Source organism: Bombus affinis, chromosome 8 (assembly GCF_024516045.1).
Source record: "Bombus affinis isolate iyBomAffi1 chromosome 8, iyBomAffi1.2, whole genome shotgun sequence".
Classification (NCBI taxonomy): Eukaryota; Metazoa; Arthropoda; class Insecta; order Hymenoptera; family Apidae; genus Bombus; species Bombus affinis.
Window position 1 is genome coordinate 4046309 of NC_066351.1, and position 27215 is coordinate 4073523.

Genomic DNA, 27215 nt, shown 5'->3' on the forward strand with positions numbered 1-27215 from the left:
ACCTTGCCGGAGTGGAAGGACGATCGAAACGACTCCCGGAATGTATCCGCTCGTGACCTTCTTCTCGGATGCACCGGTACCGAGGCGCTGATGCATACATGCACCTGCAACGGGTTTCGGCGTAACCGGTCGTAGACTTTAGGACTTTCACCTGGTATCGACGTACAACGATCCCAGCAAAAGCAAACTGACGCCGTCTTAACGGGACGATAATGTTGGATTATTGTGAGCTATTCGATCCACCGACGCAGTGGCTTACGGAAGTATTTAACTTGCTATAGAAACTTTTATGTGTATATTATTTGTGTTATATGTTAGCATTTTGAAATTCTATAATACTATAAAGTACTATAATGAAACATGACTACCGTGATTAAAATTTGAAGTGAATCTGAAAATGTATGGAGAAGTTGCTATAGAAACTTTTATGTGTATATTATTTGTGTTATATGTTAGCATTTTGAAGTTCTATAATACTACAAAGTACTATAATGAAACATGACTACTGTGATTAAAATTTGAAGTGAATCTGAAAATGTATGGAGAAGTTATACGACATTTACTGCAAATATACATTCGGTAAAAAAGTAATATACAGAATTGTATTTAGCAGAAGTTGGTTTTAGCCTTTGTTTTAAGGAAATGTTTCTTTATAATAGAAACAAAGGTTTTGAAATTTTGCTTCATTGCAGCGAAAGTTAATAGAAGAAGTTAAATACATTTCATGTTTCTTGTCAAATTATTCCCATGTAATTAAGATAATCAAAATAATTATAGATGAAAGATATATTCGACAATCTTTCTTCGTAATTATCAAAGTTGGGAGTAAGATTTTGACGTTGCTCCTAGCAGACAGAAGCGAACCAATCTTAACTCAACCGGCTATGAATCGATACCTTATACGTGCAGCTGACGCGATTACTGGATTTTCTCCTAATACGGATTTCTGCGCTTTGTATCGTCTCGTAAACTCCCATTGCTGTCGTGGCTACTGTTCCAGCTGGTATATCGGGAGAATCAGGGGAAAGATCTGGTTTCTCCGCGGTTGAGAAAACGAAAAACTTTCAGGAAGGAAAGGAAACTGTTTTTCAACGGGACGTTGCGTACTGACGCAATGTCTTCAGCAAACTCTAATAAGGCAAAAAAGAGATGATCTATCAAACATTGTTATATCCTTATTACACCAAACATTATTAAACAGAAATTATTTTGGGCTTCTTTTTCTTCAAATCGACGCAATAAATGAACGTTAAGTTTTTTGTTTCGTAAAATATTCCTTCATAACGTAATATTTTGTAAAACATTCGTGCAAAATTGTATTCATAAAATATTCAAAGCATTTTTAAATCAATCACAAGTGTTAACAACGTAATTTAACAATTATTTCCATGAAATCATTTTGCATACAACGCATTTTCTGGCTATGATACATAATTTATCGACGATCGTGTTGCGCGTTTAAAATGCTTAACCAAGGACTCTGGTGTCAATACACATTAAAGCATATTTAAATAAACATACATATGTGTAGCGTACTCTTACAACTCACACTGAGCCTTGAAACAGCACATTCCAAAAGCGTCAAACATTACTCTTTTTTCATTTGATTCATTGCACGAATGATTATTTTTCTGCCAAATATAACGACTGGATATGGTTCTTCGAATTCCTGAGGGTTGCCACGATTGAATTGCTGCAGAAATATTCCGCTGGGCTTATTTTGAAAGCACTCACCGATGGCAGTAACCGTCCATGGTGACTGTTTTGGTAAAGCGGCGGTGTTATTTTCAGGAATTCCAAAACTTTGGAATTCGTGCGCGTCTGGATTCGGAAGGAATGGATTCACAGCTGTCATGGTCAACGCTGTAGATATGCGGTAGGTCAGCACAAAGATCTTATAACTTGTTAAAATACAGTTAAATAACTTGTTTAAGATAATTCGTCGATATAGAAATTAAAATATCAGAATTATAAATCATAATAATAGAATATATTATATTATTTTACATCGGTGATAGAGAAATTCTGTTTAATAGAGGTAGCATTTAATCATTCAGGTTAGAGGCTGTTATAAATTTGTAAATTCTATTTAAATCAATTCAGTTTTTTGAACTACTAAATTATGAACAACTTTAAACTATGATCTTTTCCTATTTTTTATTCAAACACTGATTTTCTTCATTAAGTAATCTACATCGACAGATTAAATAAATTAAATGAAATTTGATGATACATCGTTAATTTCTAGAAATGCCGAGAAAGGTTAAATTCCACTTTTGCTATAGAACTCATCGTGTGACGCAAATTTATGCATTAATAAGTTAAAAAAAGTAGAAAGGTCAATTCCCTGTATGTGAAACTAAGTAATTCTTTTCTCAAAAGCATCTCCTATTTCCTAGAATAAACAGTGTTTGACACTAATCGTGAAAATAAAACGAATTAACTATTCTTTGACAATTATAAAATAAATTTATCATACCATATAAATTATCCTTTGATATTTTATTTTTTTATTTCCTATCCCCCCCCCCCCACTTTTTTACGAAGATATAATTGTTTTTAAGCATTCGTCAAATGATTTAAAAATCACAAGAAAATCGAGTTTACGTTGTTAGGATCTGTTTCGAATTAGAGATTATCAGTCTCAAACGGGAATCGAAAAGGATCGATCATCGCGGTGAAACAATTCGTACATTGTCTCGTCATGAAACGTTTAATTTCGGCCCGGAAATCCCGCATGGCTGGTCTCGACCATATTCGAAAGGCCCAACAGCTTGAGCAGCTGATGGGTCACGGTACGAAAATAGGCGGGCGATAGTTATTTCGAGTCCCTTTATTCCACCGTGGTGCTCGTACGGCGAGATCGTTACCGAGCTTCGGTTAGACGAAGATTTGTTGTTTCTCGCCCACACGCAAGTTTTCACGGAATGACGCGCTTTGAGAGGCTTCGATCGCCGTATAAAACTCTACCGGTGCCGCCTCTTCAAAGCTCGACCCATTTTCCATGGAATGGAAATCCGGTAGGAAACTTAACTCCTTCGCCGCGAAACATATCTGTTTATCCGATTAATTGAAACCCGCCGCGGATCGCATGCACCTGTACATCCGTGTTTACCCGTTATTAGAACCTTGATACGCCGATATTATTGCACTTGTCTGTTTGTTTATGAACACGATAGACCTTCTTTCAATGATATCTGTGTTGATGTTAGAAAGCAATGATATAAAAGTGTTATAAAGGTCTAAAAGATTCTATTCTACAGTTACGCCGTCAAGTTAAGGTAATGTGTTTCGGTATATTTTTGATTTTCGAATTATCAAAAGTATGCAAGTGTCCTACGATAGTTCTACTCCGCTGTCTTCTTAAAGAAATGTAAAAGATATGTAAAAATATGGATACACAGAATATTCATTAAAAAAATATTCACACTTTAATTGAAAGTTCCACAAATCAAATAAATATTTCAATGTTTTCAAATCCACGAATCGCAAGATAAGAGCCACAGAATAATTCTCCTGCTTCTTTTCTCCAAGTAAGCTCCCAGTATTCTCCATTACCTGTGGAAGATCCACTCGAATAATAATTCAATTCTTACGCCACGGATTATCTAACCCTTCCGTATGTTCTTCTCAAACTTGAGCCGCTTTTTCTCAATCTAACAGGCGTTCACTAACGAATAATGAGTACTTTCGAATCTATGTATGTCGTCTTGTCGAGGTTTGCTCTCGAGTCCATAGGATCCACTTGCTTTTCAAAAGCGACAATGAATGAAAGGAGGAGCGCGTCCTCTGTATTCCCATACAAAAGGCATACGAATCTTTTCAGGATTCTTTGTGGCATAGACTCGAACGTTCTAGCGGGATCATCCTTCTGCGCGTTATTTTCTATTCGCGGGCTCTTTGTGCGTCGCTCCTTGTGGCCCACGTGAGCATGTAATATTCCACGACCTGTAACCACTGACCAATGTTCGCAACCGTACAGGGAAGTAGTTTAAAATGATTCCCATGCGTGAAATACGAGCGTTTTCGAGATTTTTCTCTTGCAACCATCTCTGCTCGAAGTTGTTTTTGTGTTATAAGTGGTTTCTTTGTTAAATACTGTAGGGAAATGGATTGGATAGGAAGTTGTAGAGAAGATCGACGGTGGATAGTATCAAACTTGATTTTGTAATTGATGTTAGGAATTTTTTTTTGAGATTGATTTCTAAGACGTTAGTTCGTTTTTTGTAGTCACGTACTTTTTTCCCTAAGCATTCCATTCAATTATTTTTACTATTTCAAACTTTCGAAAAATCCAAATTTCAGTTTCTTTAAAATTAATTAGTTTATTACAAAAGACTAATTTATTAATTGAATACCACATTACACAGAAAGTTATATTATTTTTTCTCGCTATGCAATCACCCAGTTAAAAAATTCAAACTAACGTTAAAAATTTTTTCTGTCCTACTTATAATTACCAACTAAATCAATCAAACCATCGACTAAACGCCTAAGACTAACCGCTAACCAATACCCAATTATCCCTGTATATTAAGACTACGAGGATGCGGCTGTTCATCAAATAGCACGTAGGTGTGTTCGAGAAATCGGCACCAAAGGCGTAAACTGATTACTTGTTATATCGATCCATCGTGACCCATGGATTGTGCGGTCTATTATGCTCTCCTTGGAAGTCATTAGAAAGTCGTCGGCTTGTTGCCGTTAATGAAATAATTGATAAATCGTGGCCGTTTTATCTAGAGCGCTGATAAATCCGGATCGGAGCACACGAGAACTTTATCGCTGGCGACGAACATTTCCGTTTGCGAAAATTAACATACACGTAGAACCGAAAGGCGGATTACTTAACGCGATTTATGCTCATGTTCAGCTGAAAATTAACGCCCAAGGAACGTGGTCTCTCGTGTCCGGCTAGTTCCTACCACTTTGTCTGTTGCTCGAAATTAATATGTAGAAATTGCTGTCCGCGTAGATTTAGATGCACGCTCCGAGGCGATTAACGCACGCATGAAAGATGTTGAATTGCTTGAATGCTTTAAGGGTTGTTGCCGGTTCAGAGAAGTACAAATAGAACAACACAAATAGAAGAGGACAGCGTAAGCAGTGACCAATACCGATGAGGATATAAATAAATGTATTAAAAGAATAATAGTATTATTATATCTAATACGAAACTATAATTCAACGATAAGAAACAACTACCAAACCCCTATTCTGAGCTCTATACATTCAGTACTTAAAAATTTTTATCGACTCATCTGACTGCCGATTCAAGCGATCACGAGTAGAGTCTGTTGGAGCGATCCGACACGAAATCGATTTCAATTTCTATAAAGGCCCGTGTTCGACGCCTCGTGGCCGTTGCACGGAGATCCGGCAATATTTCTCATCGGTCGCAGCTCGGTGATCGTACCACGACAACGATGCAACGAAATCGCAACATCTGATGGCGGCTAAACTGCAATTTCATGATCGTTACAATAATTCACGACGTGTACATGGCGCAGCCACTGGGAAAGGGAGGATACCTTGTTGCACATCCTCGGTACACATTACGTATATCGAACATGTATAATAGACGCGCGTTGTACGCTCACGTGTTCCGAGGCTTCCGTGGATCGACACGACTTAAAGCTACGATTCGATGGTTCGTGTCGATCGACGATGTGCGCAGAATCTATGAATCCAACATGAAGGTTGATCTTGGAGAATCTGGCCGATTTACGGCCCATCATCCAAAGAATATTGCATAAGAGATTATTTGAAATCGATGATCGTGTGTGACTTGTATTTTCTTCGTGTTTCTTGGATGATTGAGTGGATAAAATTCCATGACGACACGAAGAATTATTTTTATATATGAAAGCACGATTCTAAGGAACAATAAAGTCATTATGAGCGCGGGATATAGTGCGTGACAGATGCAACATTGCGGGGCGTGTGTACGCCGGAATATTTTCACGCGAAAATACGGTTTAATAGGGTGGCGGAGTTAGCACTTGGATAATTACATCGTACGAATATATGGTAGCTAATTATACTATTTTAACTGCGAGCCTAACTTTTATCGTGTATTTTGTCCGGAAGATCTAAAATTACGTAAGGAAAATATATCCTAATTGCTTCTCAACACAACGTGTAGATGAGTAAAATCATGAACCAAACTTATAAATGAAAATGTGAACTATGTCATAACTATCTGAACATCTTTACAAAATGAACATATTAACAATCAGGAACAACTCTTGTTAGTTTTTTCTAAAATTAGCAGAATACAAACTACATATCTACTAAGAAGAGTATAAATAGTAGTATGTACATCATAATTCACTTACTGTAGACAAACATTTGTTTTCATACTCCTCGGACAAATTAGATTGTGTATGTCCAGTCTTAAATTTTTTAATGTTCTGGACCTCCAGAAAATCTGAAAAAATTTATCAGAATTAGAAATATTGTACTTTCGGACGTTCGCGGGGAGACGCGATCTCGAAGAAGCGCGCCAACGGGAGTCTCAAAAAGATTGAATAACGCGGTTATTAACAGGTTACTATATATTTTGACTTATCCAACAACTTCAGTGTGATACAAAATTGAGTATTTGATATGACAACTACGAACGATACAGGACCACCAAGCATCATCGAGAAGGCGCGATACGGATGGGTCAGCGGAGGTTCTTGACGGTCAGACAATGAAGGACATCGCACGGTCCATTTCACGCGACGTAACAAATATTATACAATCGTTTGCCGAATAAAATGAGGTTGAAATTCTGAAGATAAAGATTGCTCTCTCAAATAACAAAATGATTTTACAAAGTTTGACAATTACCAAACAACATAAATCTTAGCCTTTCAAATAAAATTTTATCACGTTATATACATAATATTCTATTACTGCATATGATTATAATAATCATAAGGATTAAAACCATTACAGATCCACTGATAATAATTTTATAATTAAATTAAATCCTATGTAAAATAAGAGAATTACCAGATAGTTTTTTAGCAATAGCGTAATTATGTAGGTTTCGTTGGCTTTCAAAGCCCGTGCCATTTTCCATTTGAACGCGCAGGTTGCAGAGAATGTTGCGAAATGAATCGTATTAATTAACAGGAACTGTAGATAAGTTCCCTTGAACGTAAATGCACACGTCATCGAGTTTTAATACAAACGAATCGACGAACTTGGTCTTTCGTGGACGTGGAGAGAAATCGCTACACATCGGCGAACAACGGTGAAAGCGCTTAATTAGCGGCACAGGTTGCTAGCGCAAAACAAAATTCGCCTAGCAGTCCTTGAAAGCGAAAGATGATATATTTTATTTTCATAGGACGCCAGACTAAAATTTCCTTCCGGCGGCGATTGTTTTGCATAAGTCATGAATATTATTTTCGAACGAGTCTAGTTTCCCCTGTTTTACTAGGTACTTTCTAACATTGCAGAGCTCTTAATTCTTTTTGTTGGTGTTCTTGAACTGAAAATTGTATAGAATGACCATCATAAATAAAGACTACTGGAAGAAAATATGAAATGTTACGCCTGCATTGCTTTACATTGCTTTACATGGGAATAATTCCAGGCTACATATTATACTAAAACTCTCTCTTTATTTTTGAACATTTCCAGAATCTTGATATCTATGATATCGGTTACAACATATTTTTGGAAAGTTTATATATTTAGAACTAACAGATTAGTCTCCTTTTCAACTTTTAGACGAGTTGTAGTAATAAAAGAATTGCCATTTCATCTTTTTACAATTTCTACTGATTATTTTATTTAATATTTAATTTCCGTACAGTTTGACTAATTAACGTTTCATCGTAATTATACTAAAATAATTTCGTTATCGTGTTGAACCAAATACTCGATACATGTATCAGAATTTCGTTCAAATCGAACGCGTATATCTTGATCAGATCAAGTTAATGATATATCTTTCTAGAACCGAGAAATATTTAAAACCACCAGAAAACAGATCAAGATATAAATCACGATAATTAAAGAGTCCCCTTTTCCAGAAACCTGTCGAAGTTACTTTCTCTGATAAAAGTGTTGATTATACTCGTTCACTATGGCCACTAACTTGCTAGTTATCTATCTTACAGACAAATTGCATTACATATATAAAAATACACTTCTAATTCTATCGATTTAAATTGTTGTGTCAGCGACAAATTTTATTCTCTCGGTAATTTCAATTTTAACCGTCACGCCAGAGCAATTTGTTTGTAGCCACCCCGCTATTCATTAATATTCGCGCGCAATTAAAGAAATGTTTGTATGGTAATCAGGAGGAAGTATGTTTTCGTTGAACTTTCAACGCGGCCGTATAATACTTTCGAGGCATTGACACGGTGATATGTTTTCCCGTACGCGAACGCTGTCGAGCTAATGACTATTGCTTACATTTATGTGCAATTATCCGCACTCACTTAACGATTGCACAACACGATTTCGCGGTTAAACCCGCAGGACGCAAAACGTTTTACGCGTATTCAGTGGAATTCCCGTTTGATTGTTCCAATTGTTTCCTGTAAATTACAGTGTACGTAGTTTTTCACCCTTACCTTACTTATTTATAGAAACAAAATTTCGTTTCATATTCTGATACAACTTTATCCTTTTTAATAAAATTATACTTAGAATTCAAATATAACAAAATAAGAACACGGTTCATTATTAAATTAATTTTGTTATGAATCAGGTTAAACCAAATTCGAATTATTTATTAAAAAGCTTCATTTGGATCGAATCGATATTAATTTGGATCAAACCGAGTTAAACTATAGCTTCAAACTCTCAAGAATCCCCTTTCCATTACCTTAAAAGATTTCTACTACGAATCACTTCGAAAATCACATACAATGAGCAACACTAACAACTCTTTGACGTCTATCTTAATCAAGTCGGAACATCTTATCAAATTCTATGCGCGGGCAAACATCTGCCTCCTAGTTACAAATGATACTCGCCAGCACGAGCGTTCGATGTTTTGTTTACTCTTTCTCGGGAGGTTGGCCACTAGAAGAACGGAATAAAAAAGCGAGTCAACGACATCGGGGAACGGAGTTTGCTTGGCTGCCGGTCCGATCGTAAAAGGATTTAGTGCCGGTTGTGGGACGAGGTCGTTCCCGGAGATGACGTAGTAAAATTTACAGCGGGCGTACGGCCGTGAAGGCCTTCTTCCGATCGCTTACCCGGAGTCTGGGCACTTACTCTACGCCGGTCACTCGCACCTTTCTGCTCCAGAACGCGCGCGGTCTTTGGTAGGGAGGGAACGCGCTCTGAAAAATGACCTCCGACAGCTGCTAGCATTGGTTTCAACGTGCTCGAGAGCGTGACATTCGTTGCGTTTTCTCCAATGATCGTGTACGTTCAGCTCGCTAGCGTGAAGTGGTAAGCCCTGCGTGGTCGGTTCAAGTAAGGTTTAATTGGAGTTTGATTTATCACTTTCGTGTGTTTTGAAGTCGAAGTAGGAGGCTTTTGGAGGATTAGTGAATGAAATAGTTTGGGTGGCTCATGATGTGATTGCATTGGGTTAAATCGTAATGTTCTATTGAATACACTCGATAGTCTGAAGCATATGTAGGCTAGGTACATATAATATAGGTATACAAATGTTAGGTGTAATTAATCAATGAAATTGAAGAGGTGTATGGATATTTCATTTAACAATGGTGGATGAACAATATTTGTACATCCACTAGGATGCCTGTATCAAAATTGTCAACTTGCGTAATTTTGATCTAGGGAACTGTCGAGGGTTGAGAAATTTACATACTAAAAAGTCCAGGGAGTCTACAAAAACGCTACGAATTCTCAACGACTACCGTCTATTATAATATTTGTTTAAAAAAAAAAATGAATCAAATCAAGATAAGGGACTAGAAGATCAACACACAAAAATATCACGAAAAATCATAGATTTTCATCTATCAGCAATTTCTATAAAATTTCAATTTCACCAAGTATGGAAACAATGAAATGAAAATGAGGGCAAGCTTAGAGAAGAAGTTGACTAGCAAAGGAAATAAATCGGATGCCGATGCTACTAGTAGCTTGCTCTCAGAGGAGCCCGGCCTGCCCTCGGCCTGTCGGTGCAAACTGCAACTGTAACCGCGGCAGCCGACGCGGTCGTTACGGCATTAACGCGTAAGTGCATAAGTGTGGACCGTGGTCGAGATAGAGCTGCTCTCCGACGAGGAGTCTAGAAAAGCCGGAGAGACGGTTGCAGCAGCTGTAAACGATGCAAACGGTCGGGGTGAATGCACTTCTCTCACGTTGGATGCACCGCAACTCGAAGCGGGAACGGACGTCGTCGGTGTCGAAGCGTCGATGGATACCCAGAGGCTCTTAGGAACCTCCTTTGACACTCGTTTCGCCGTGATCTTTCTCTTTGTAATCGAAGCCCGTTGCTTCCTTTCAAGTATACCGTCTGGGTTTCTCGTTGCTGATTGCCCACGTGGCAATTGTTGTCATGATTGGGATGATCGCGTTGATCGTGAATGGTACCTCTTTGAGAAGTTACCTCTATGAGTGGTATCTGAGAAGCTGCTATTTGGTGAACGATGTGAAGTTGGTGCCATTGTCTCTTATTGTTTTCTTTCGTGAATTTCATGGAATTCCAGCTTAGATGTTTGTGCTGTCTTTCATTAAGCATGGTTAGACGCGGTAGAAGTTAACCAAATTGCAATTCGGTGAATGACATAAAGTTAATGTCGTTACGTTATACTTTTGAGACTTCTTTTTGAAGTTAGATGCCTCTAAAAAAAAATTTTTTTTTTTTGTTGACCTCGGTTAGGTATGATAGAGGTGGACATGATTTCGTTTCCCTCAATTATGTTGAGAATCGTGTTCTTCATTATGGATTGATATAGGTTAATAGGTATGTAGATACAGGAATGACACATAATATAGAATTTTTAAAAGGCAATAAATGGAAACAAACTCAAGAAATGAAGGGATTACGTTCCCAACATGGAATGAATTTGCCGGTATCAGTCGATTTATGCTAGAAGATTTGTACCATAACTCGTCAATGATAGTATGATTATAGCCTGAATGATAGAATGTATTTCATATACAAGAAATTGACCATTTAATATCATGAATGTATTTAAGGCAAATACAATTTGTACGTATTTCTGTACCGTGATTTTGCGGTTTACAATTTAATAACAGGATAAGCCAACATTAACGAACCATAGTGACGTATTTGGTCAGATAAAGTACAGATTACGCGTATTTTCTCAATCAAAGATAGATAGATTTCACCTTAGTTAATTATGTAACAGTTACTTTATCCTGGTAATCTAGCCATAATGAGTAGTCGAAATTTATAAAATTAAATCCACGATTCTATTAGATGAAACTTTGCGATATTTTTAAATTGATAGTAAGTCGAAAAAAAACGAAATAAGAAATAAATATATTTTATATCATGATAGAGACATTTGAAACATATATTAATTATTTGAAATAAAGTAATAAGTTCAAATACATACATATATTGGTATAAAACTGACCAATAAAAAAGGTACCGTATTTTTTAATAAGACAAAATCAAGTAAAAGATTTTGAACTTTAGAAATGTTTATGTCTATCGGTGTCATTCGTGGAATTTTACATCCTGAATTACCATTTCATTTAACTATCATTTAAAACGACTACAATTTACTCCCAAATTCTTTAAATTTATAATATTATGCACCATATACCCTTTGTCACTAAAACTCTCAAATATATAGACAATGAAGAAATCGTCAGGTCGAGAGAACAGAAATCAGCGATTCAAAGCGTTGAAGGGGATTTGCATTTCGGAAAGCGTATTCTCGCGATTCCCAAGCGTCAATGGGATAGGAAAAACGACCGGCAGCCTGGAAATAATTAAGCTTCCAGTGATGTCGTTAATTTTCGACGAACAGACACTGTCGTTCGGTAATGCAAATTTCGGAAAGCCGAGATTCTTCTGGTCGAAGCCGTCGCGTTCCATGGATATACGAACATTGTACTTTACGAGAGTCTTTCTATTCGCGCGCGTCTTCTCACGAGTTTCGCCGCATATCTTATCCGCGCAAGGTGAACGAGGTAAATTTACGATCTTCTAGCCAGGTTTCTATTGAAAGAACACGGACTACACACGCACGAGACCGAATGCACTCAAGAACCTTGTGTTTTCTGATTTCAGGTGAGTACAGCTGATCCACAAGCAGGTGACCTCTCGCTGCGTCCTCGAGTTACGATCTACAAGAGTGCTGAGTGCTCGACTAGATACTCGAGATAGGTGAAAAATTTTAATGGAAGGGAATTTAGTTATTTTTCACGGCGTTTTGAGAACATTTAGAAAGTTCTCGATTGATGGGAACTTAGGAGCTGAGTGTAATTGTAGTAATAAAGTTAACGCCGCGATGAATGACTAGTTTCAAACGTTACTTTCACGCCAGGAACTAACGAATTATGATTTTTGTTGTTTTTGTAGGAAAATTTTATCAGTTTGAGTGCTTGAATAGTGAAAGTGAATAAAGAAATGCAGATATAGATAAATAAGCATAAGTGGTTGTATTGCATCAACCAAGTGAAGAAAAACGAGAATACCCTATGGATTTATTTATTATTTGTATGATACTGTGATAAAAATTGTCTAAGATATTCTAAATACTAAATTATATCAAGACACAAAAACGATTCTCTAATTTTTTTATGCGGATACAAATCTAGTTAGACGACAGAATTTTTTAAATATTGAAGATGGAAATAAATATATACATAAAATTCTTTCCATTGACCTAAAGTAAATATATGTATATATTTTTATAATATGTAATAACATATATAATATATATATATATATTTATTTATTTATTTTAGATCTTTAAAAAGAGCTTTCTTACAATGACAAGTTCTTACAAAATTGCATATAATATATCGTGATATCTCAAGAATTCGGGACTATTAGTAAGAAATCAGTGGATTTGGAACGATTGTACCTTTTTTCAAATCAGTTTCATTTGTCTGAAAATTCACGCGAAATAGTCATGATATCGTCTAAATACTACACCTTACTCATCGCGTGCGTAAACATGGAAAGAATTACGTTTTATATCACTTAAAGCTAATATATTTAAACAGGGATTGCATAACATTCGCTATTATTAATTAACTTCTAAACAACATATACATAATTCCTTTTAGTCACACATAAAAATTCTAATCTTTTACGATAACCGAAAGAAAAAATTCACAAACGGGTAATAATTCCAGTGTAAAAACATCATGTTGCAATAGAATGCAATAATCCTGCAAAACATTGCGAAGATACAGATTACGACACAGTTCGACACCACGATTCCGTGAAATTCCTGAGCGTATAGATGAAACAGAAACAAGATAACAAGTCACATAGTGAAGCGACTGCCACTTCGGCAAATTTCAGACGTTGACAGAAAAATTTACTGGCAGATTCGTATGCAGAGCTCGTCTGACGGCCACGTAATCTTCCAGTTGGAGTTCTTTTGCGATTGCCTGTCACACGTTCGAACAATACGTAATACAGACTCACAGTTGGAAAAAGCGCGTGCCAGTCAATTTTCGGCACCGAAAGGATGGAACAATGGCCGCATTGTCGAGGCTAGCGGTTGAGTGTTTCGCGCACGAACGACATGGAACGCGGCCGAGAAGTTTTGAAACGCGTAAAAAATTCTTGTCACCGTCTGGGATGTACATGCAAGGTGTTTCGAGGAGAGCTGTGAAGGTTAACAATGGGTACAGACGTGTTGTGCAATGCAAAGCAGAAAAAGAGTTATTTGGTAGCATTCCTCTAAAATTTTGTTGGTAGAAGTTGATCAAAAAGGAAGAGAAATTTATTATTGATATCCGTATCATTTATTTTATACAAATAAGTTTATACAGATAGTTTGTACAACGGAAGTTCATACTCTTCCTACTGCCTAGTATTTTTCGTACGCATGACAATAATTCAGGAATTCATGTAGTCAGACACTAACCAAAATTAACTTAACAACACTTGAATAAATTCTACTGGAATTTTACTCCAATACCAAAATTGGCACACGATTTAATACACGTAATGTTGTGAGAGTCATCCCAAATTTGTGATCACAGTATACACCGCAGCACAATTGGAGTAAGAGAGATCCGATATAAAGTAGGACTCGAGCAAATTTGAAAATTTATCAAATACGCACACAACAAGGTAATGTTTGACTTAATATGTTCAAACGTTATTTTCTTCAATACGACGCCTTACACGAAAAATCTTTATTCCATGTTTCCTATTTATTCCTGCATATTATAAAGTGATATTCTATTGATTATTTACTCAACACGGGTGAGGCATCCTGAAACACGTGAAAAATTCTTGTCATCATCTGGAATTTACATGCAAGGTGTTTTGAAAAGAAACTGAAGAAGTGAATAATACTAGTGTATTGCGCAACGCGAGACAGAAAACGGATTATTTCGTGGCATTCCTCGCGGTTTCGCGACAATAGCGCGTTACGTCGGCACCGGGTCACAGACGACGTCCTGTCTCATGAGCGTACAATGACGAACCAACGAAGAATTCCACGAAGAGCAAATAGGCTCCCTGGCGGATCTCCCACGAGAGAGGCTTTCGGTTAACGAGCGGCCCGCCCCGCTCGTCGAATATCGTTGCAACCAGATGACAAAAGCATCTGGAATCTCGGTTTCATAACGTTCCTTGAAACCCGTTCTTTACTACTGTCGTTTTATATTCTTGTCAACTGGAAATCGTAGTCAAGAATTTTCGTAATTGAATTTAGTAAGTGTTGGGGAATGGGGGGCGGGGGGGGGGGTGAAATATTTAGGGTGGAATGTGCGAGATGGAAGCAAAATGTGGTAGAATTCTGCAAAGTAACAGGACAGAGGATTAGTAGAAGTATTTTATTGGATTGATTGTAGCGATGAGTATTTTGTTAGATGAACAAATTTTTCCATCAGAGATAAGTAAAAAATTTTGTTGATATCTATATATGAGTATCTATAAAGCAAAAATACTAAAATACTCCAAACGGTGAATACAACTTAGTTTGTGAGTAGCATTCTCTTCGAAAACTTATTATCTCTCGTTTTACTGAAATTTCGTACGTATTCATTCTACTGTCAAAAAGAATTCTAAAGAACTTCCGACATACCAAACAAAAGAGCACGTTTCGGCATTCAATTTCGTGTAAAGTATACTGCAAGAAAACGAAATTCTTCTCGATATAACTTAAGAATAGGTAAAGAATTGAAATCGTTTAAATAGATATTTCATATGTTATAAGCCCTATCCAAGATATGACGAAGATATGATGTATAATATCGCACGTATCATGATTGATATCGATCAATACCACTTCTTTATCTTTCTCAAAGTTTCACAAATCACGAAATTTCTGTTCGACTCATTTTGCGATTTTTCTATATCGCGCCCTGCTATATCTATCAGATCTATCAGAATTAAAACAATCGACCATAAAGAAACTGTCATCCCACACGTAGCATATAAAACCACATAAATATAAGTAAACACGTGCATTGAAACATGATTCATATTCAGTCATCATACTCGTTGAAACCTATGAAACATGTAACGAAAGTGGCTGCAGCCCTTGTAAAAAAACGACAATACGATCGCTACAAAAGTAAACTCTATCGCTTTGTTTAGAGTATATCCAAAGAAGTTAACAGTCGAAACGAGTCATTAAGTAATAGACAATCAGGCACCATCCATAGCTCGCTCCATTCACTGGTCGCAATTGCACAATTAACCTCTGCGTCCTACGCGTAGCTGGAAAAAAAGTCGTTTCCACGGAGAAAGGGGATTCAATCGGACTCTGAACCGTTGATCAGCCGTAATTGAGTAATCATCGTGACGCCGTGCGTCTCCTACACAGAACACGTCTCAACACCCACACTGTTGGGACGACAGGGGCAAAGGGAGCAGTTTCGAAAGCCTCGGGGACATAATTGCGAGCAGCGTGTTAATTGTACGCGAGGCCGTGATTGCACCTGGTCATTGGTGCGCTTTGTCGGCGCGACACGACCGTGTAATAATGTATCGTAATGCTTACAACTAGTGCAGATGTCAGATAGGGCTGTACAATCAAGGTTTTCGCTATTCTGTGCAAGCAGAGCGAAACAGAGCGTGGCCCGTCGAGATTTACTATACTGTGTGTGTACCTCATGTTTCTCTTCTGATTGTGAGATTATACGTTGGATGGTATGAGGAAAATTGTTAGTCTTCTAGGATTCTCGATCTAGTTTCCATGTAATGGAATTTGTTTCCTTTGTCGATGTGCTCTTTTTTTGAAGAAAAATACATACTATGGTGAATATAATTTTTCCGCTTCCGCCAAGAATGCTACTAATAAACAGGAATATAATAACTAGATTGTGAATTTTTATGCATGATAAATTTGAAGGTACAAAACCAAGTTCATGTCTAGGTTCTATTTTGTAAGCTATATTCGCAAAAATGTGAATTTCGAGGAAAGGCCTGTTTACTAGGAAATCCTCAAGTATCTCTTTTCGATGTAAACTGTAATTAAAAGAATCTTAGGAATGTTTATTTGATTAATCAATCCTGATTGGATTGAATAGCTTCAATCAAATGGAGCTATTTTTATAGAAAAATCTACTCTGCTTTGTAGTGATATCACGAGGATGATAGAGTTTGCAAATGTTTAGGCTAGAATATCGATTGCGATTGAAGAGCTGTTCTTAGAATACACGAAGGATGGTTGTTTGGTGCCTAATGGAAATTTGGCTGCACGTGGCAAGAATGTGTGTTGTGTGTGTGAAATCTACAAGAGCGCGATGTAATCGGGAGTTGAGACAGTCGTGGTAGATTGTTGTTCGTGATTGTTCTAACTACGAGATGTAAATCAAGCATAAGCTAAGAGTGACGAAACTTTTGGGAAAATCGAAATCATTTTAAGTATTATTTTATCATTAAATAATTATTGTACTCTCATCGTCTTATTATTATACGTAGATCTTATTATATTATTTTAATAAAATAATGGTGGATTTATTAGACGTAGGAAAGGACTATTCTTTTCTTTTCAAACATATCGTATCTTCAATTTTAAACGTTCGAATATTTCCAATTATTAGTCTTATCAGTGATTTAGTGACTTTCTTTCTATTTTCTGACTAAATAAAGTGGACTCTAAATCTAAAAATACAAATTTTTATCTACATCTAATACAAACATTCACTATATGATATGTACTCAAACTATCAAGTACCTATTTCATCTCGATACTATTTCTTCTATAAACCTCGAACAGTAAACTACATATCATAGGTATTCTTCTCTTTTCAATGAACATTCATTTCACTCGTAATACCAGTTAACATCATAATTGCGAATTTCCGTTACAGCAAAGAAATTAGAATCCAAGACGTAACGGGCAATGTATCGCGAGCTGGGGGACGTTAATTTCCCAAATATTTTGGCGTGTGTGCCAGGTGATAGAGCGTCGTTTCTTTGGAATTTCACGGGACCGCGACAATTTCCTGGTTCAAGTGCAACTGTCGAATACGCACGGCGAGCATTCCACGAGTCGCGACAAGAATTTAGACGACATGAAAACGAGCCGCACCGACGCATCGTAGCAGCGTATTTATGCTCAGGGCATTTATTACGACACGACGTTCTGCATCTAATAATCTCTGTTCCACGGCACAGAGTCGCGAACAGACCGCGATACTTGTTCCCGTCGCACGCCCATGGCCCGTTACTCTTCTTCCTTCTCGCTATATTTTCACGTTCATGTCCCCGTCACGTGTTTCTCATTTTCAATTGTGCTTTCCACCTCGTTCCACCCCGCACTACCCACGCACACGCCACACAGTTTCTTCCCTTTCGAACGTTCGAGGCATGCACGCTGTGTAATTAATGTCACGGATGACTGTCACGCGCGGGGAAATTAAACTTGCGAAAGATTGGCCGGCAGCGCTATCATTTGTCTGTTCCGCGGGTACCTCATGTAACTTGACTGAACACTGAGAGGGATATTAATGCGGTTCGTATTTTATTTGCATAATGCGACAATGTTGGTATTGTAGATTTTTGTTAACAATGAAAATCTCGAGAAGAATGAGTTAGAGAAGTACAATCTTCGGGAAGAACAGAAATCTTAAGTATCATCTCCATTGAAGCAACATCGAGTAACAACTTTTTGTTGCTGCTCCATGTTTATTAAAACATCGTCGTATGTTGCCTCGTTGTGAACAAAATATTTTTGTAAATTGCTGTTTATTGGATATGTTTCGAAACACCCAGCAATAAGCGGCGAGAAAATGTCGCTCGTTATTGATTCAGTGAAGACGAAAACTTAGAGCTACGGAGATATTATCTCATCGAGTTTTTGAAGTAAGGATTTGAAGAGGCTTTGTACGTGGATTAGTATTCTTTGAAGTGTAGCGAATCAAAGAAGGACAAATTCAATTTTGACAGATTAATTTATCATTGTACTTATTATTTATTAATTATTATTTATTATATCATATACGTATTAGTTTATGTACGAAGGACATGTAAATGGTCTGAAAGTCAGGAACATAGTAGTTGTAGATTAAGATACGATCTTTCATTTAAGATTCGAATTTATTTTACAATTTATTAGAGGGAACCTAAAGAATCAAATATTTCACACATCGTAAACACTATCATCACTTGTTTCAACGAAGAACATGTTCAGAGCTGTTGACTTATTCACTGGTTATCACAAGCTTAACAAGTACGCGTAACTAATTTACCAGTCATAAATCATCGAGCATTACCGCGCGAAACCTTACACGTTTTACCGTCAAGACTAATCTACTTTATAGAAATCCATCTCCAAAATATCTATTCGTACAATCAATATTTATTAAACACTTTAGGATAAAAAAACGCACTAAAGGATTATATTAAAATCTAAAAGGTTTACCGCTCAGTCTCACGTAATTATTTATCCGACTGTAGAGTTCCATTTAACGTCATCAATTTACTTCGTGTTTATAACTCATATTATGAATAATTTCTTCCAGTGAAACTGGAAGATGCTTTAAATTGCTAAACGGAGTGGTTTAAAATCGAACGGTATTCTTGAAGCGTGAGTATTCATTAAGTGCACAATGGTCGTATAGAAGTGCACAATGATTTCACGTCAGGTAACGTTTTCACGTCATTTCTCTCGTTGCTCCTCTATTTTCCTCTCGTCTATCCGGTCCTGTTTCTCGCCCATGTAGCGCAACTTGTTTCTCGTCGTTAATTGTTGTCCGAACGTCGGGTTGAACACGAATTTCGCATAACGAGCGTCGCATGTTGCGAATGAATAACCACAACTATATACCGATCCACCACTGTCGATCATTATAACAATGAAAATATAATCAGTCGCAAAATTTTCCGCAAAAATAACAATTTCCATATCTTTCCTAATCTAACATTTTACGAAATGAATTTATCGCATAGTTAGCGTATTTTAGGGCTATTCCTATGAAAATACCTACTTTCAAAACAATGCAAGATCTGCACAAAATATTAACATAATCCTATAGCTCGATAGAAAATAGATTTTTTAAAATTATATTTCCACAATTCTATGACACATAAACTCATAGTATTTTTTAGTATTAAGATAACTTCATAGTTTATCATTGGACTGCCAATTCTAATGCATTTGTGGAAAACTTGAAAATACAAAAATATATAAAATATTCAGAGTATGGTGTTACTTGTAATAACATTTAAATGATAAAGTGTATTTCTACTCAAGTTTTATTTTCTCATTTATATCGGAAAAAATATAAATTTGCATAAATATATTCAGTTTTAAAAATTGCCTTTCTCTAAGTTAGTAAAATATACAATATACTTGATTGTAGCTCGTAAACCAAACTTCGAAACAATGTTTGTGAGACATTACACCAATGTTCATTGGAACTAATTATTATCAGAATTTAATATTGGGATTATTAAATCAGGCTAATGTATAATCAGACGGAACGTGAAACCGTTTTTGACACCAACACGACTAACGGCACTTGTTTCACTACATATTGTACGCAATTTCTCTTCTACGCCGTCTCTTTTCCGTTCGCGTCATGTCATGCGTTTCTCACTCTCGATCATGGTCGCAAGAGGAACGCATCTTTCGCTTCCTCCGAAGCTTGTCATGTCTAATTATTACAAAGGAAATATTGTTCTATGCTCGCCATTCTGCCGCGGAATTTGCTGTTCCACGAATTCGCGCGTACATGAAGCTTTGTGTACCGTGGGTCACGCGTGAACTTTTAATTAAAGCAGGAAGCGCTTTTAGTTAGGCTAACTATTTCTTCTTTCTCGATTTATGTCTACATTTTATTATTTGAATAGGATTATTGATATCTGTGATTCATTAATTTCATTTTGTTTAAATTAATCGACTTTATGTTCAATAATTCGAAATGAAAATGTTGTATCTTTTTTACACAGCAATGAAATTAAAGACAGGACTGAACTATCATAATCAATTACGATATCTTGTAAGATTATCACTAACAAATAACAATATCTTTAAAGAACAATCCATTTTCATATATCTCGTTTTTTTTTTTTTTTTTTTTTTTGCAACACGAAGGAATTAAGTTTTACGAATTATAATACCAAGAAACTCTTCTTTTAAGTTTTCTTAACATCGTATGAAATATTTAATATCTCGAAGAATACAATATACGATGCAGCTAGGAAACGTTCCGGATGATACAGGTTTAATTTCGCAATGAGATAGCGGTCAATTTTCAACTAATTTAATATTCCAGTATCGTTCGGTCGTTTTGGTTTCCGGTCCCACTGACTTAAAAGTAAAGTCGACAATACACTTCATGCATAATTGAGTTTATATGCGTGCACGTGGCATATCATAGCGCGTGTATGCACTTTTATCCATAAAAAGAATTTCGATGACCCAGATTTACGGTTAAATAGCTTGTATCACAGCCTCCATCCCATAATTAACTCACGATCTTTAATTGTGATTTATCAGAATTTACAAAATTCCCGTTCTACTTGATCGATCGTGTATGAGATTTGATTGGTTTCAGCGATTACGATTAACCATATTAACTCTCAGAATTTCCTGCTGTCGAAACTGAACGTTGAAACGCTTCGGTTACGCTAGTTTGCCCGCCGGTTTCGTGCATAATAATGAAGCTACAAGTATTAGGTAACGGTGTAATCCAAAGAAAATTGTACGAGAACTGGCCTGAAGTTGCAATCTGTTAAATAAGGTTTCATGCGGATGTACAGGGTTATTTCGCAAACTGTTGATAATATAGAATGTTGTTTAAGTAAAAGTTGTCTGGTTAGCAAGAGAAATGTGATGTTGGAGAAATCTAATCATCAGGTTCCAATTTTTTGATAGTTGCATGTGTACGTAATTACCATAGTACAAATTCTGACATGCGTTTAGTAACCTGAATAAAGTCATGCATCTTTTTTCAGGCCAAGTAATCGTTTCTGTATGTGAAATAATTTAGAATGTCTTGTTTTATTTCTAAATTAATTTCTTTTAGGCAATAGGCAAGTAGCTTATGAAGTTTATTACATTGCTTTTCATATAAATACTTCTACAGAAACAATTTATTATTCCAATCAAAACTGCGATTACATATTCTTACATTTAAATTGGTGACTTTATATATCGTATATTTTTTCCCACATTCATTACTTTTAGAAGTATCTATATCACTGGACAAATTATTCTGAATTATACCTTTTATATCATTTGAAACATATAATTTCTTAAATTGCAGAAAGAGCACGAAAAAATCGTTGATTTTCTTGGTAATTTTTCCTTCTAACGTTATACCAAAGTATTTTTTAAACATAAAGTATCTTTTCGTTCGTTGAAATGAGATCGAGGTTATAGCGTAAAAAATAAAAAACCATAACAGGATTAAATAAAGCAGCAAACTTAATACTTTCAACTGTGAAACTACCAACCAAACCGACAGCAGATCGATAAATTAAACCGGTGAACCCGATTCCTTTTACTTTTACGACAAAATCGGCGCGGCGCAGTTACATAAACGCCAACTCGCAATTTACTCGTAATTAATTCATTCCACGGAGGCCACGGATCGATCTGCAAACTTTAATTACGAGTTATCTGGTTTATCGTCTCGATTACATTGTCCCGTGGCCGATCATGCGGCCACGATCTTGCTCGCACGCTCTATCGCCGCCTGGTCGTTTGCACGATCTTTCCTAACCACTGTCTCTCTTTCTCACTGTGTCTGGTTACTGTAATATGTGCATCGCGTTGGAGGCGCATGCACGAAACACACGCCAAACTTTTCATCCGCGCCTCGAACGTCGCGTCGTGTGCACTGTTTGTTTTACCACGAACGCGCCAAAACGACGCCTTCGCCGTTTATTCTCTCCGCTCTTGCTTCCGGTTCTTTCCAACTATACCAATTTGTTCGCACGTTATATCTATTGCCAGCACGATTCACGATTTACAAGAGATTTATTGGGTGTTGTGTCTACGGTTGGATTGTCCGAAGTTTAATTTTGAGATAGTTTCGGTGAAAGTATTGCATATTGTACTATTCGTTGAGTGGAAAATTGATTAGCGAAATGTAACACGTGCCACACAATGTTTAACTTTTCTGAGATTCGTAGACGCGGGTCACTGATCTTTAAACATAATCATCTTAGCGACGAAATGAAAATACGTGTGCTCTATGTTTAAGCATGTGTCACGAAAAGTCACCTAATTACGCTATTAAGGAACGAGAATTGAAATACTTTCGCTATCAAACTTTTCAGAATTGGAGCTTTAGAATCTTGGAAACCGAAACTTAGAGTCTTAGAATTGGAACCTTAAATTCTTTTCACTAATTTCATTCGAGTATTTATTTCCTTTGTAATTTCCATCAATTATCATGATATATACGAGACTAGCACGTGTCCCAATAAATATGAACGGAATTTTATGGTCTCCGAGATTTACATTACATTGACTGGAGGAAGCACACAGCTACTACATGCGTATTTATCTCGAAGGTGGTATGGTTGATTTCATTGAATTTTAAGGTTTTTGATGTTTTGATATTGGTTTCGTGGGCGGTAGAATTTTTATGTTAATGACTTTTGTATGTTTAAGCGATATGGCCGAAGGCGACATGTTACATAAGGTTGTTTCATTGAATTTCTAAATGCAAACTATATTATTAACTAATTTGTTCTTCCTTTAAATAAGCATGTGAAGTTTTTAACAAAAAGTTATTGTATCGCAGGATTTTTTGAAAATTTGAAATCAAATCGCGCGCTGTAAGTTACAAAATTTATGTTGCAGGTAACAATTGCGTAGTAGATCTAATAGCAGAAGCAGATATACTATATTCCTATCAAACTAAAGGTAGCAAACGTAAAAACGTACAAGTTACAATTCTAAGAGAATTCATGATGCGAATTACAGAATACCTAGTTTCTCATAAAATTACATTAAAAAAGATCCACAGGATTTCAAATAATCTTTTTTTAAAAGTAGCTTCGGATACCTCGAATTATACATTTTTTACAGATCAGGTGGTCAAATATTGAAAAATCGGCATAAATAAAATTATCAGATACAGATATTGATCAATATGAAGGATCACCGCGTGGTAGTAACACGTTGCGCAGAGCCGAAGAAATTGTTAAGTGAATGCACGCAGCTCGTAGTCACCACGAGAATCGCCACTGCGCAGCCGTGAGCATAGAAGTGGGAGATACCTGAAATATGAAATAATTAAATCCTCCTCAGTCATCTTCCGTCCTTTGTCGGTGATGTAGTATCGTGGCGTTCGTCCTCTGTTCAATTACCTTCGCGTGACATTGACGATTGCATCATATGATCGAAGAAGTATCTATCAGTGTTGTCTTATCGTTGACTCGATTTCGTATCAGAAGTTTTCGTTTGACGAGTTTGATAAGTCTCATAAAAACAGGAACGCGTATAAATTTTTAATTCGTTTTTGACGGGAACGCAATAAAAAATTTTGGGAACTTTTGTTTTGGTGGAAGTGTGGTTTATTTTGAAGTGCATTATGACGACGTATTCCATTGAATTTGGCTGTCTTTAAAAACGTGAGTACTTCATTATGATTATTTGGTTTACGATTTATGATCATTTTAATTTCAATGTATATGTGTTTTGATATCTCAATTATTTTGAAATCTATGGAACAAAGAAATATAAATGAAGAAACAGTAAGCAAGTACGTTGTATTGCTTATCTCTGGGGTACGATATGGAGTTAATATAATTAAGACTACCATTGCCTGGCATGTTTTTAAAAACAAATGAAGCATAATTGCGTACAAAGTACAGAATAACAGTATTGCTCGATTTACCTTCGTTTCTAAAGATGTCAACAATCTATTTTTAGTTTCGTAACAAGAACTTCCGTACAATAAAATATACATTGCTACTTTGTTTTGATTGGGGCACAACTCGATAAATTTCAAACTTACTTTTATTGCATACAAAGTTTACATTACGTTTCTACTTTTATCGTGCAAAACATATTTATAATTCCATCAGCTTTGCGCCAGAGAGAACAATTATTACTTATGCTGCTATAAATCTGGTCTTAATATTGCAATAACATTAGCTCATTTTCGTAAATTTTAAAACACCTTTCCTCTTACATTTCTTGAATCGTGTCACTATCAAATCAAAGCAGCGGTACGTTCTCAAATTTAGCTTACCATTAGCGAAATCAACAGTGCCATTTGAACATCTTCAGTAATTTCTCATTAGCACAGAATTTCTTGTAATTGTTTTATAAATTTTTTTACTATTATATATGAACTCAACTTCACCGAAATTACTTTAATTCAAATTTCTTCTCTGTCATATATCATTACACCACTGCTTATCTAATCTTTCCTCTTGCACAAATATATACTCGCAGATAAATGAATCGAAAGGTGAGATTACCGTGTGGGGTAACCAGCCGGGGAATTTGAAATCGGTTCGATTTAGTCTCTCCAATCGCCATTAATCGTTCTCAAGCAAGTATTCGCATAAAATTAACGCCTGTTACCCGAGTAACGTTCTCGCGGGGCGAAAATCGTGGTCGAGCGTTTGCCTCTTTTTCTTTTTCTTCTGTTCGACTGGAAAGGAGCTACGAATGCCACGATTCGACGTTTATTTGCACGCAACGCGAGATACTGGATGATTTAACCGGCGGCTCTTGCAACTTTGTCAGGCCTTCTCTCCTCTTTTCAGCGCATTATGTTAGAATCGAACTTCCAAGAGGCCGCGAATCACTGGGCGGTCTTTCCACCCACGATTAACCGCGATCCACACTCCTTTTCGTCGCACGCGCCGCGTGTGGTACGCTCGTGACCGGCTATTTCGTAAATTGGATTAACGGTCGTGCAGGCCGGATAATTGACCCGGCACGTAATTCGTACGTTCGTTCCTCTTGGCCCTTTGTTGCGCGTACCCTCCATTATTTTCCGTCTCAGATGCTTGGATATACAATGTATTCGCTCGTTTCTCGTTTACATTTTTACATTTTGTTACTTACCTTCCTTTCCTTTCGGGGGCAAAACTTCGAATTAATACAATAACGAACACAATTTTTATAATGCAATTTCATTATTACAATTTCATAGTAGATCTAGATAATCGTGATACATCCATATGTGTATTTTAGTTTCAAGTTGCACCTTAGTTATTCCAATAAAGATCCGAAATGGTTTTGAAAGTGTATTACTACTTTCCAACAAATTATTTCTCACATAAGAAAACATTGAATCCTAATTATTGCCACGAAAAGGTATAATGAAACTTGGAATGCAATAAAGTTTGAGAAGATTGCTTGCAAGAGTAAAGTGTTTTAGAGTACTCGGACTCGATAAAACACAAAGTCAATTAAAAGCAGAAAATCTGAAATTCCCCTTCAATTTCATCGGGGATAATGCGCGACCTAGAAACACTTGGATAAATGAGCAAAACGAGCAAAATCAAATTACGTGCTCGCGAAATCTCGATTTCCTCTTCTTCCTTACGATTCGCTAGTAGTCGTGATTCCTCGCAGCTGTTATCCTTGACGAGTTTCTTGTACACGTGCGCGGAAACGTGCCGTAGTCGCGATTTCAGCGTAACAAAAGGAGAACGAAAGTTGCACGCGAAAAGCTTCATAGAAATCTTCGGCGTGTGATTGATATGCGATTGTTTAAAATTCGCCTGGTCAGCACGTTTTGCCTTTCAAATCTTATTTGGCCTGCGAACCATGGCGTTAGTCGCCTCGGTGACGCAGCTGAACCGTACAATTTCGAAAGATCGATCTGAGATTTAGCGTGTTCTCGCCGATTGCTTGAAACGAGATCTGACTTTTTCGTTGAAACCCATAGTTTACACGGTTCACGTGATTTTGTAATTTGCTTGAAAATTGGCTCTAATTCAGTAATCTTCGATTCATAAACGAAATTTCAACATAGTAGAGTTTTCACAGATAGCTAATTTTTGTTATAGAGCATCCCACTATATCTATATTAGTCAATATTGCTATAATTATTAAAGCAACTACTGATTACTAAAGTGTAATACTTGTACTTTCTAAGGAAATCAAAATGAGAAACATATGAAAATATATGTAATATCTTACACAAAATCAGACAAATCCTCAAAATTTCTTGTGTATAAAATTTCTATGAAAAATTAAGTAGTCATTTTTATCTTTCTAATAATTTTAGTGCTAATTTTTGCTATGAGATTGTTTCGTCTTCGTCATAATCCTATTAAAAAACTTCCTAATGCTGTGCTCTAATAAAGCTGCTCCCATGACAACTTTAAAGTTTCTCAAATAGTTGTAACATCAACACGTTGATACTTTGAATGAGATGTCAATGTGTAAATTTTCTCATTAATAAATTAACTAAGTAAAACTTAAAGTTGCTAGAAGAAGAAGAAAAGCAAAGAGCTAATCGCCTTTGTCTACTTGAAATTCCGCCAATAAGGTAGGAAACATAATTTTTCCGCGTGGCACCTGTACAAACTGCGAGCGCGCAATATATCAAAGTCGTTAGAAATTTTCGATGCGAGTTACGAGAGGCGGTCGCTGTCCACGCGGGTCATTAATCGGGACTCCGCGAAGTAATTAAAGTCGCCGTCACTCGTCCGTGCGGTATATTTAATCGCGGAA

General features: G+C 36.5%; 1 protein-coding gene across 6 annotated transcripts in view; it reads left to right on the plus strand.

The window, feature by feature from the left end:
• The window catches only part of LOC126919519 (LIM domain only protein 7), a 156456-nt gene that overhangs the window by 58382 nt on the left and 70859 nt on the right, over positions 1 to 27215 (plus strand). For 2 of the 6 annotated variants that reach the window (XM_050728854.1, XM_050728853.1), the window contains exon 1: positions 23820 to 24145. The exons of the other annotated variants lie outside the window; for them this stretch is intronic. The gene's annotated coding sequence lies outside the window, so the exon portion shown is untranslated. Of the gene's footprint in view, positions 1 to 23819; positions 24146 to 27215 lie in introns of those variants that run through there. 6 annotated transcript variants of the gene reach the window in all.